The sequence below is a fragment of the Phyllostomus hastatus genome, unplaced genomic scaffold (genome assembly GCF_019186645.2).
Source record: "Phyllostomus hastatus isolate PE091 unplaced genomic scaffold, TTU_PhHast_1.1 phas_scaffold_93, whole genome shotgun sequence".
NCBI lineage: Eukaryota > Metazoa > Chordata > Mammalia > Chiroptera > Phyllostomidae > Phyllostomus > Phyllostomus hastatus.
The window spans coordinates 14,315,251-14,327,646 of NW_025334042.1; positions in this window are offsets into that span (position 1 = coordinate 14,315,251).

The window sequence follows — 12,396 nt, forward strand, 5'->3', positions numbered from 1 at the left end:
CAAGCCATTATTATATGAAATGTCAGAGGGAATTATTTTAGAAAAAGAAGTTGAAAACTATGAACATGAAAATGACAATAAATTTACATCTACAATTGAATCTAGAAAGCAAATTAAGCAAACAAGAGGAATAGAAACAGAATCATAGATATGGAGATCATATTGACAATTGCCAGTTGTAGGGGAAAAGGGGGAGAATGGGGGGAAAGGTGCAGGTATTAAGAAATACAGATAGGTAGGTACAGACTAGACAGGGGGGTGTTAAAAACAGTATAGGAAATGAAGTAGCCAGAGAACTTATATACATGACCCATGAACATGAATTAAGGGGCGGGGGTTGCTGGAGGGAATGAGGGGTGCTGGGTGGAGGGGGCCAAAGGGGGAAAACTGGGAATAGCTTAATCAATAAAGTATATTTTAAAATTAAGTGTACAATTTATTCCTCCCAAAAAGTATGATTAAAAGTGCATTTGAGTGCTCAGCATGTACTTATCCTTAGTAAATATGTTACTAAAATAAAAGCTAAAAAAGTCACACTACATTTGAAAGCAAATCCTTCCCCACCATTATTAATATAAGACATTGTTTATTGTTGTTTAATTTTTCTATTGATTTATTTGAGAGAGAGAAAGAACATTGGTTTGCTGTTCCACTCATTTATACATTCATTGGTTGATTCTTTTTTATTTTTTTATTGTTTATGCTATTAGAGTTGCCCCAATTTTCCCCCTTGTCCCCCCTTCCACCCTGCACACTCCCCAGTTCCATAGTCACTCTCAATACCATTGTCTATGTCCATGGGTCCTTCATATATGTTCTTTGATTAATCCCTTCATCTTCCTTCAAACAGTCCCCACCTCCCTCCACCCCTCTAATAGTCAGTTAATTCTTGTATGTGCCCTGACAAGGGGCTGAACCCTAAACCTTGGTACATTGAAACAAAGCTCTAAAAAACTGAGCTACCCAGCCAGGACCTAATGTGTGATGTTGCTTTAAGTCATAATTCAAGCATAAAGTTATTGAACTGTAGCTCTTTAATGATATTATTAATTTCAGTTGTGTGAAAGAAATCAATCCACTTGCAAAATCTTGACAAGCGATTGGAAGGTAAATCAATCGAAGGTGTTCATCTAATATGTCATCAAATTAAATTGGGGTGATAGTTTCACTGAATTAACCAGTTGTGTAAATGTTGCATAAATATAGCCTTAGTTTTAAAATTAGGAACTGGAAGCATTTCTTTTGAAGATTGCCAAGTCTGGAGCTATTACAATTATCCCATCCCAAGAACTTTCCACTTGTAGCTGTCAAAGACCTTTTTTCTTAATTAAGCCAAAATAGCTTGATGTCTGAGCTCCTTCCTGATAGCAAGTTAAGTGTCTTTGAAAACTATTCTAAACCTTCCAGGCCTACAGGCCAATCCATGGTGCTCTTAAGATTTACGTACACTTTAGTGAGGTAGAAGAAGGAGGAACAGCAAAGAAAGAACCCACTGGTCAGTGAGACCGGTGTTACTCAGTGGCTCATACCACAGGAGGAAAGCTGTCCATTAGGGGATTTGTCACTGTCATGAATTTTCTGTGAATTGGCAGGCTATCCTTGTTTCCACACTGTGAGGAGCTTTTGGAAAGCCTTCAAACATCCTTGTCTTGTGGAGTTCTCCATCTTAGACCTAAACCCCCACACTGAGCAGCCCTGCATTCAATAGCCCAGTTCTTCCAGTTCAGGGACTGAGAAGTTCTCTGAAAATGGCCATGGACCACTTTTTAGACATGATCCTCAACATCATTTTCTTTCCTTTTTTATCCTCAACTGAGGGCACTTTTTTCATTGCTTTTCAGAGAGAGAGGGAGGGAGAGAAACATTGATGCAAAAGAGAAGCATCAATCGGTTGCCTCCCTTACATGCTGGACCAGCAATCACATGTGCCGGGCTGGGACGAAACCCGCAACCCAGGTACATGCCCTGACCGGGAACTGATCCTGTCACCTTCAGTTACAGGATGATGCTCCAACCCACTGAGCCACACCTGCCAGGGCAACATCATTTTCATTTCCCCATTTTAGTTTCTTCCTTCTCCTTTTATTTATTTCAACACACATACACACATGCTCCTTAGAGCATGTAAATGTGCTTGGTGTTAGGCATTTGGCAAGAATCAGAGGATATTTATGATAAATAATTTAGAAATAATTCCTCATTCTCAGAACTCATAAATACATGAGCTCAGAACATGAATGGCAAAGGCATTATCCACACTCACTTCGGAGCCTTCGGCCATCCTGGATAACCATCCTTTCCCATACAGCTCCAACCAAGGAGGCTTTGTTTTCGTAATGACTCAAATAAATGGTCCTTGTGCAAAATATGGCCAAGCAGGACCCAGACAGATAGATTACTTGGGAAAAGGCAGCAATTTGCTCAGTCACGTCAGATCCGATCTTGGGCATACAGGTGAAGGACTTGGAATTTAAGAAATTACTTCACTTTCTCTATGCTAAACACAGCTGCTTATTTTTAGTTGCTGAGCGTTGTTTTTCTTTTCCCATTTTTCAAAAATTTCTCTCCTCAGTGAAAGTTCAATGGTGAATCATTAAGACCCCACAAGGAGAGAACTGTGCTGCACGGAGGACACCTGTGGAGGGGGCCACCATGGCAGTCCCCCACAGAGTGGGTCTGCTGGGCACACAGCCATCCCCCCCGGACGGCGCTGACCCAGGTTACGGTCACGCTAACGATCTGCTTTAATCCAACCAAAATAAGAGTAGGCAATCTTAAAGCCCTTAAAGAAAAAAAATCTAGTTCTACCTTTGACCCCAGCTATTTTTCTTCAAATATTTAAAGTTCAAAGGCACTGTGTTTTTATACTTTTATTTCAAACAAGAAAACCACCCCATAGTATTTGATCACCCTCTTATTTTAATTTGCAGACTTGCTTAATAATAAAGCATGTGCTGGACCGTAGCCCAATATATTATGTGTATAATAAGATCAGAACCTTTTTTTTAACTTATTAACTAGGAAATACATAAATACTGACCTTGTGGGTAAGTGACTTTTGCATCCATTTTTAATCATTATTATGTTGCTAGAGTTGCAAGAGTGAGGTTTTAACATGGCTCCTGGGAGAATTATACCGATCTTTATGGAACACATTGCTCACAGCTGTGGTGAAACAGCCATCACTAAAATGCACAGCACTTTTTATTCCATCTCAATGACATCATTGGTATAATTTAACTGTAATTTACATGTGGGAAACAGTTGTCTATCAATGTGAAATTACCCTTAAGGTGATTCTAAGTGGAGGGACAGAAAGAATGTAACATAAAACAATTTTATGATTTCATCTGCATTCATCACTAATGTCATTTTCGAAACCTTGTGTTTAATATTATCAGAAGCCATCCTTCTCCTCCTATGACAGATGATATATTTCAGATACTTTGTAAGATTTTAAGTGATCTTTCTGTAAGGCCCTGCCTGAGATTCCTTAGCTCCCGGTTACACATGCTCTTCTGAAGTGTTTGCTCCGTAAGGAAAGACTTTCTGTTTAGAGCTGTGGCGGTGAGGTGGTTGGTGCCTCAGATGTGAACTAGTGCCCTCGGGTAAGCTGATGAGGGATCTGAAACCGAAATGGGGAGAATACCAATAACAGGTGGGTGACTGCAGGGCGTTCAGGTGCTCAGTGGTATACAGCAAGAAAGAGAGAGACAAGTAGAAAAGGCCTGTTATCAAATCTCTATCGTGTTATCTCTGATTACTTCCTGAGAAACTGAATGTGACCCTATATCCTTCCTTTGGGAAAAATTAATTTTCTGATTATTTCATGGGATAAAACAAGCCTCAAATTGCTTTTTGGTTCATAAAAGCTTGTCTTCTCCTTGACTTCTTTTATCAAAATAGGAGAGAATAAATCTCTTCCAACGGGAGAATACAATCAGGGAGGCAGAGGGCAGGACCGGGTAAGAGCAACACCTCCAAGGGGCACACTCTGCTCAAGGGGAATATTTCCAGCTAGAAATACAAAGCTTCTAATATTCATTTAGACATTCAGCCCAAGTGTACAAACCTCTGATTATGTGACAGCTCTGGGGATACAGACCTTCAGTGGGGCTTCGCACATACCTGTGCCATGTCAGGCACTGTCCTAGCCATGGCATTTCAGCGGTGAACAGGACCAACCCCCCATTCTGCCTAAGGGCTCACCTTTTTGGGAGGGCATAAGCAATTAAAAGAAGGAGAAAAACCATTAGGAAAAGGAGTAAAGACAGCCTGGGCACAGGGAGGGAAGGGAGCCTATGCTGAAACTGTAGTAAGAAAAGCTTCTGGGAGGTGACATTTGAGCTGACACCTTAATGAGGTAAGAACGAGCTAGGAGGTGATCAGGGAAGCACACTGACAAAAGAACAGCAGTTAAAACTGTCTTCAGGTGAGAATAACCTTGGTTTGCTCCAGAAATCAAAGGAAGGGGAGTGAGCGCTGTGCAGCCAGAAGATGAGTGGTGCAAGAAAAGAGCGGAGTGGTGGGAGGGAAGGTCGGGGGAGAAAGCACAGCCTGCAGGGGCTCTCAGACCAGGACGGACACTTCGACTTTTATTCCAGTCCTGAGAGAAGCTACAGGGAGGTTTTGAACAGGAGAGCAGGGAAATCTGGTTTAGGTCTTAAAAAGAAGATTTGGGCTTTTTTTGTGCAGAACGGATGATCGGAATTTAGGAGTGGCATCAGAGATTGGATACAAGCCTTTTCCATTACTCCCTGTGAAGAAGCCGGAATGGGGTAGTGGGAATGAGGTATTATTGAGACTGGTGGGAATCACGATATACTTTGAAAAGAGAGCTGAAGGGACTTGGTGATGTGGAAGGAAAGCTGTAAATGGTGAAAGTAAGGGAAGAGGGAGGAAAACTTTCAGGAGCTAGAGGAAGTGACTGGGTGAGAGGCAGTGCCCCCAGCTGAGCTGGTATTCAGAGATCATTCAGACCATCAGTCCCTGGCCTCAAGACTTAAAGAACTCACATTCTGGGGGAGAAGCCGACACACACACTCATGAAAAGTATTGTATTAGAAATATATTCAGGCCCTGGCTGGTGTGGCTCGTTGGATTGAGCACCAGCCTATAAACCGAAAGGTTGCTAGTTCAATTCCCTGTCAGGGCACAAGCCTGGGTTTCTGGCCAGTTCCCCAGTTGGGGGCACACAAGAGGCAACCAATCAATGTTTCCCTCACACATTGATGTTCTCTCCCTCCATTCGCCTCTCTCTAAAAATAAATAAAAACTTTTTTAAAAGAAATATACTCGGGAATTTCTGACTTCTGTATTTTTCACAACTTTTAAGTATTTTTCCCCTGCCTTTAGCATAAACAGACAACTGAATATTGTGGCTTGCGCAGATATCTGGTATTTAGTGCTGGCTGATTATACAAAGTTGTCTGTACAAAATCCTATTCTTTATGTTAAATATCATGTAGATATCTCTTGCTTTGCACCACAGAATATATTCTCCTTGTTCATGTAAACATAAGGGAAAGCATCCCTTTATTTTCCAAATTTTCATACTGGTCCCAGGAGAAATAAAATCAGTGTCTTTTTCCAAACTTCGTAAGATTCATCTACGCTTGACGGGACAGGGTGGATGAGAGAGGAGTTCCATGCACTCATGGTAAGAGTTTCGCCTCCCATGGGAAGAAACCACACAAAAAGGCTACATGGCAACAGGGGAATTAATCCCCACAATTCCAGAGTAGCAACTTGCAGATTCTCAAACTTCGAAGGGTGTGTTAAATGCAGATCCCCAGAACCACTCCCCACCCCCCGACCATAGGATTTCTCATTCAGTAAGATGGGAAATGGGCCAAACTGTTCTCAGGTTTCTTGTCTCTCCTGTGTCTTGGGCTAGAGTTTTACTGATCACCTTTGGGGAAACTCTATCATCTATAAGTAGTACCATTTTTATCCTGTGCTTTCTAAATGGTGGAGAAATCATGTTGAGTATGAAGTGTTAGAACTAAGAATAATGAAAGATGAGAGATATTTTAAAGATTCTCTGACCTAAACTTCCAATTATGTTTTAAACATCAGAGATTTGTGGGAGGGAGGATACAAGATGGCAGTGGACTCTATGGATATTTCTCTTAACTCCTCCCAGTATCAAACTAGAATCACAGCTGAAATATAGAACAGTCAACCTGAATAACCAACCAAGACTAGCTGAACAGAAGTCATATAACCAAGAATTTACAGAAGAAAGCAGATCAAGACCATAAGGAAGTGAGGAGACAAGAAAAGGGTGGCTCCACTCCCAGGCAGCAGCTGAGATTTTGGAGAAATATCTCAGCTGCAGAGGTTCCCCTTCAAGAGCATGGGGTCTCAACCCCAGGCAGGGCTCCCCAGCACACCTAAGTTAGGACAAGACACCCACATAATATATTGCTGTGAAAATCTGTGGGAATTCTGTCTGCCAAAGGGAGCTGGGAGTGTGCTGGAAACAGAGGTGCCCTCTTAAAGAGCCAATGCACAAAATCTTGTTTGCATCCACTCACTCTGGGTAGGCAGTGGGAGTGCAGAGCAGACTGGGTTCATATGAGGAAAGACTGAGGTTTGTGGCTCTAAAGAGAGCTGAAAGGACAGCCACAGGGACACCTATGCAGAGTCTCTCTCAAGCACTGCAGACACCATCTTTCTTGGGTGGAACACTACCATACCTACAGATTCAGCTTGGGAGAACGCAATAGGCCAACCCTCTGGACTCCCTATCAAGCCACTCCGCCCAGGAGTCAACTGCCTAGACTGGGCACAGAGCATCTAAGCAGATTCAGGAGGTCTCAGTGACTGAGTGGTGTGGCCTTACAATAGGGGCAATCTCCCCACTTCCCAGGGAACCTGACCAGTGGTGCTTCCCTGGCTCAAGAGATCTGGTAGCTACACCTTCCAAGCTCCAGGTGGCCTCACCCTTTCAAGTCCTGGTGGCCCCACCCCGCTGAGGTCTGGGCTGAATCCAGGACAGACTGAGTTGTGTGGCTCTGGGACAGGAGCCACTTCTCCCACCTTCTACCAAGTCTGACTGGCACCACTCCCTCACAGAAGATCCACTGTTCCCACCCTCTTCAATTATAGCAGCCCCACCCTGTTGAGCTCAGGCTCCTGGCAGAATCTGGGACAGACTGGGTTGTGTGACTCTAGGACAGGGATTTTTTTCCCCTCACATGCTCAATCAGTGTAGAACCCTTTCTTCACTCAGCCAAATCTTGGCCTGTTACGACCTGATAAACTCTGCTGGCCTCAATCTGATGACACCCTGAGACTCAGCACCACCACATATGTCTTTGGGCACCTGGTGGATGGAAGTTAGACTTAGTATACTCTGGAACATTGGCTGAGTAGCCTCAGACCCAGCACTGGCACAGAGTTTAAACCAGTATAAATCTAGAACACCACTTGTAATGCAATTCAAGCACCACCAGAGGGTCTTTCAGTGACAGAGCCTCACAGGTAGTGGACAAGCAGAGGCAGGCAGAGGCAGACCTCAGGGTGGCCTTGAGGTATTTCCTGACCTGCCCCTGGGCCTGGTGCTTGTAAAAGCTAGCTGTGGTGTTCAACTTGGTCATCCCTGCATACACCCTGGCCCAAAAAAGGCAGCCACAAATTGTGCATCAATTTGTAGCTCTAAACAGGTTGCCCATGGCTAGTCACAAGCCTCATGTGACACTGGCCTGTACCAGAATGCCTCCAAAGAAGCCCCAGAAGCAACATACCCAGTGGCCAGCATCAGACAACATCAGAATAGGGAACAGGATCCAGTTAGTTTCACAAGCAGTACACACAAAGGGAGATCTTGGCAGGAACCAGACCCTGATGAGGTAAATTCAACTTCATGTGGTCAGCACCTGCACAGCAGGTTGTACACTATGATATGAGGCAATCTTTCAGGCTGAGTCAGCCAGCCTGACGGTCAACCTCATGCACAAATGGGCCAATAGAAATCAAGACTTAATTATAACAGGAGAGCCCACATAACAAAAACAAGACACATTCATGGGACACCTAGCTCAGGTGACCAAGGAGACTGTGTCATTGAGTCCCACAGTAGACCTACTACATAAGAGTGGAAGTCATAGCAGATCTACCCAATACATAGAAAAAGAAAAATACAAATAGACAGTCAAAATAGGAAGACAAGGAAACATGCTCCAGATGAAAGAATAGGAGAAATCTCCAGAAAGAGAGCTAAATGAAATGGAGGCAAGCAATTTACCAGTGATACAGTTAAAAAAAAAATGGTTATGAAGATGCTCAAAGTACTTAATGAGAAATTTGACAAAGAGATAGTAAGTATAAAAAAGGACATGGAAACCATAAAGAACCAGTCAGAATTTAAGAATACAATATCTGAAATTAAGAATACCCTAGAAGAAATCAATAGCATGCTAGGGGAAGCAGAAGATCAAATCACCAATTTGGAAGACAAGGTAGCAGACAACACCCTATAGAGAAGCAAAATTAAGAAAAGAATTTTTTTAAATAAGGATATTTTAAGAGACCTTGGAACACCATGAAATGTAACAACATCACATCACAGGAATAATAGGAGAAGAGATAGAGCAAGGGTTCAAGAATATATTTGAAGAAATAATAACTGAAAATTTCCCTAACCTGGTGAGGATAAAAACATACAACTTCAGAAAAAACAGAGTCCCAACTAGGATGAACCCAAAGAGGCCCACACAAAGACATGCCATATTTAAAATGGCAAAGGTTAAGTACAAACTGAGAATCTTAAAAGCTACCAGAGAAAGAGTCTTAGGCTACAAGGGAACTCCCTCAAGACTTCCAGCTGATTTCTCAGCAGAAACATTTCAGGACAGAAGGAATTGGCATGAAATATTCAAGGTGATGAAAAATAAGGACCTAAACCAAGATTACTTTACCCGGCAAGGCTATCATTTAAAATTGAAGGAGAAATTAAGAGCTTGCCAAACAAGAAAAAGCTAGAGGAGTTCATTACCAACAAACCAGTATTACAAAAACAATGGTCAAGGGTCTTCTAAGAAGAAGAAAAAGGAAAAAAAATGCAGAGGAACATAGTTATAAAAAATAAAATGGCAATAAATATGTACCTATCAATAATCACTTTAAATATAAATGGCCCAAAGGTCCCAGTCAAAAGACTTTGCAGAGCAGAATGCGTAAGAAAACAAGACCCATATATATGCTGTCTGCAAGAGACCCACTTCAGAACAAAAGAAACATACAGATATAGGCTAAAAGTAAAGAGGTGAGAAAGATATTTCATCCAAAGAACATGAAGAAAAAAACTGGGGTAGCAATACATATATCAGACAAAATAAACTTCAAAACAAAGGCCATAACAAAAGATGAATAAGGACATTATATAATGCTAACTGGACTAGAGGCTTCACAATTGAATTTTACCAAACATTCAAAAAAAAAATGAATGCCTATCCTTCTCAAACTATTTCAACAAATTCAAGAAGAGGGACAATTCCCAACCTCAATTTATGAGGCCAAAATCATCCTAATTCTAAAACTAGTTAAGGACACTACAAGTGTTTCCTTTAAGATCAAGAACAAGACAGGGATGTCTGCTTTCACCTCTTTTATTCAACATAGTACTGGAAATCCTAGCCACAGCAATCAGACAAGGAAAAGAAATAAAAGCCATCCAAACTAGGAAGGAAGAAGTAAAACTGTCATTATTTGCATATGACATGATACTGCAGATACAGAACCCTAAAGATCCCACCAGAAAACCACTAGAACTAATAAATGAATTCAGTATAAAGTAGCAAGTTGCAAATAAATATCCAGAAACCAGTTGCATATTTATACACCAATAACGAACTAGCAGAAAGTGAAATAAGGAAACAATCCTAGTTACAATTGCAACAACAATAAAAAAAAAACCTCGAAATAAATTTAGCAAGGATGTAAAAGAACTGTACTTGGAAAATCATAAGACACTGAAGAAAGAAATTGAAAAAGTTACAAATAAGTGGGAGCATAAACCATGTTCATAGATTGGAAAAATTAACATCATTAAAATGTCCATACTACCTGAAGAAATCTATAGATTCAACAAAATTCCTATCAAGATACCAATGGCATATTTCACAGAACTAGGAGAAATATTCCAAAAATTTATATGGAACCACAAAAGACCCAAAATAGCCACAGCAATCTTGAGAAAGAAGAACAAAGCTGTAGGAATCACACTACCTGATATTAAGCCATACTACAAAGTAATAGTAATCAAAATAGCATGGTACTCGCATGAAAACAGATATATAGATCAATGCAATAGAATAAAGTGCCTAGAAATAAAGCCACGCCACTATGGTCAATTAATATTTAATGAAGGAGGCAAGAACATACAATGGGATAAAAATACTCTACTTAATATATGGTGTTGGGCCCTGGCTGATGTGGCTCAGAGGATTGACTGCCATACTGCAAACAAAAGGGTCACTGGTTTGATTCCCAGTCAGGGGACATGCGTGGGTTACAGGTCATGTTCCCAGTAGAGGGCATACAGGAGGCAACCACACATTGATGTGTCTCTCCCTTTCTTTCTCCCTCCTTTACCCTCCATCTAAAAATACACACACACACACACACACACATATATATACAAACATACATAATAAATGGTGTTGGGAAAATCGGACAGATATGTGCATAAAAATGAAATTAGACACCCTTCTTACATATACAAGAATAAATTCAAAATGGATGAAAGACTCAAATGTAATACTTGATACCATAAAATTCCTAGAAGAAAACATAGGCAGTAAAATTTCAGACATTTCTCATAGCAATATTTTTGCTGACATATTTCTTTGAGCAAGGGAAACAAAACAAAATATAAATAAACTGGACTACATCAAACTAAAGTGTTTTTGCACAACAAAGGAAACCAACAACAAAATGAAAAGACACTTATTTGGCAGAACATATTCACTAATGACACATCTGATAAGGGGTTAATATCTAACATTTATAATAAACCAACACCAAATAAACAAACAATCCAATTAAAAAATGAGAAAGCACCTGAAAAGACACTTCTCCAAAGAGGACATACAGATGCCCAATAGACATATGGAAAGATGCTGAACATCACCAATCATCAGAGAAGTGCAAATTAAAACCACAGTGAGGTATCACCTCACACCTATCATAATGGCTGTCATCGATAAATCAACAAACTAGTGTTGGTGTGAATGGAGAGAAAAGGAGCCACATTGCACTGTTTTTCAGACTGCAGATTGGTGTAGCCGCTGTAGAAAACAATATGGAGTTTCCTTTAAAAACTAAAATGGAACTGCCTTATCACCCAGTAGTTCCACTTCTGAGGAAATATCTGAAGAAACCCAAAACACTGATTTGAAAGAATACATGCACCCCTATATTCATTGCAACATTATTTAAATAGCCAAGATTTAAAAGCAGCCCAAGAGCCCATCAGTAGATGAGTGCATAAAAAAACTATGATACGTTTACACTATGGAAAACTACTGGGACGTAAAACAGAAGGAAATCTTACCTTTTGCAACAGTATGAGTGGACCTGGACAATATTGTGCTAAGTGAAATAAGCCAGTCAGAGAAAGACAAGGACCATATGATTTCAGTTATATTATATTTATATATGTATATATATATATATATATAATAAATATATGCATATAATGAATATAATATATGTATTATATATATGGGTATATAGTAAAACATATAATAAACAAAACAAATAAACACATGAAATGGAAACAGACTTGTAGATACCAAAGAAAGACTGACAGCTGTTGGAGGGAAGGGGTTTTAGCGAGCTGGGTAAAAAAGGTGAAGGGATTAAGCACAAAAATAAAACCTCGTAGATACAGACTAAAGTACTGTAATTGCCACAGGTAACGGGAGCATGACAGGAAGTAAAAGAGGGCAAATGGGGAATAAATGGTGATGGGAGGAGATGACTTTGGGTAGTGAACACACAATATAATATATAGGTACCATATTATAGAATTGTACACCTGAAACATATACAGTTTTACTAACCATTGTCACCCCAATAAACTCCATACAATTTTTCAAATAAACAAAATAAAACAATTTTTTTTAAAAATCAGTGTTTTTAGAAGCAGATTGCTCTTAACTCCAGATCTAGTCACATATAAAACACATCTTAAAGTAACTATAGTTACCAAATATGGATTGCTTCAGGATATTTTAGTTATTTTTAATGGTGGGAAGCATGCTACATTTGAGTGATTTCATAAAACCTGATTTAAATTTTTAGTTTTATTTTCGCCCCAGGCAAAATTTTTAGAAAGAGCTTTTGTGACTGCAATCAGTATTTGCAAATTATGCATAATTCTGTTTC